The sequence below is a fragment of the Leptonychotes weddellii genome, chromosome 4 (assembly GCF_054177405.1).
Source record: "Leptonychotes weddellii isolate Sample4059 chromosome 4, ASM5417740v2, whole genome shotgun sequence".
Lineage (NCBI taxonomy): Eukaryota > Metazoa > Chordata > Mammalia > Carnivora > Phocidae > Leptonychotes > Leptonychotes weddellii.
The window spans coordinates 134,768,205-134,769,347 of record NC_138372.1 but is presented as its reverse complement, the minus strand read 5'-3'; positions in this window follow the sequence as shown (position 1 = coordinate 134,769,347).

The following is a 1,143-nucleotide window of genomic DNA, read 5'->3' as shown; positions in this document are numbered from 1 at the left end:
CGGCTCTGCATGATTCATTTAACCCCTTCACCCCGGAATTCCTTTGCAGAAAAAGAAAAACATGATACTTCTAGGGCGAAAGATTTCCTTAAAGGGGGAAAAGAGATTGAAAACTCTGCTCTGTGAAATGAAGGAACAAGAGGATTCCTTTCGGCAAAATTAGATCTCTAAGCCAATCAGCTGAGTACTGGCCCCTTGTTAGAGGAAGAAAATCCAACTCGGTGGATGTAACCACATGAACACACAATGACGATCTCGTTCATTTCCTGTGGCTCACCCGGGGATCGGAGGAAACAGAATGTGTGTCTGTAAGCCCTCTAAAATACCTCACTTACCTCTTTTCTCACTATATAGAGCGCGTACGCATTCACATCACCCTAAAGAATACAGTGATTGCTTACAAACGATGAAAAATACCAATACGATGCGAAGAAACGAGCATTTTACAGAGACTGATCTTTGATGGACTTTAACGTGAATTATTTTATTTAAAACAGGAATCCATCAGAGGTGGTGGACTATCAGGGTAAGTAAATGTTCTAGAGCATGGCACGGATGAAAGGTAATACTCACCAGCACCTCACATGGGACTAAAAGACAATGACAGCCACACAGCATGGAGGGAAAACCAACACCATGTAGAAGGCACCTGGCTGGGAGAGAAGCCCGGTGGGCGCTGTGTGTGCACTGTGGATAGGTCGGGACAGACGACACTGGGAACGGACGGACCAGGTTCTGATCTGAAGCCCGGGAGCCTCTGTGGGTAGCGAACCTTTCCTCAGGCCGGTTTTCCACTCACCGCGCGCGGTTTAAGGTCCTCGAGAAAGGACGCGTTTGCGAGAGAGCAACAAACACTCTCCCGCGTTTTATCTCCGGGAGAGAGAGGCGCCCTCCCCAACTCAGTTTCAGCAGTGGCTTCTAACTTAAAACCAAGTACTAACAACGATAAAATAAAAGACAGAATAGGGGCCTGAACTCAGACCCATAGGTCGAATGGGAGAGGCAGATGCATAAAAATAAAGCCCGGTCACCGGTCCGAACGTGCCGCGAACGCCCCGTCTCAGCGACCCGCGACCACAGCGGACCACAGTAGGCGCAAGCGTGGCGCTGCCCGGGGCAGCGGGGAGGGAGCCACCGCCCCCC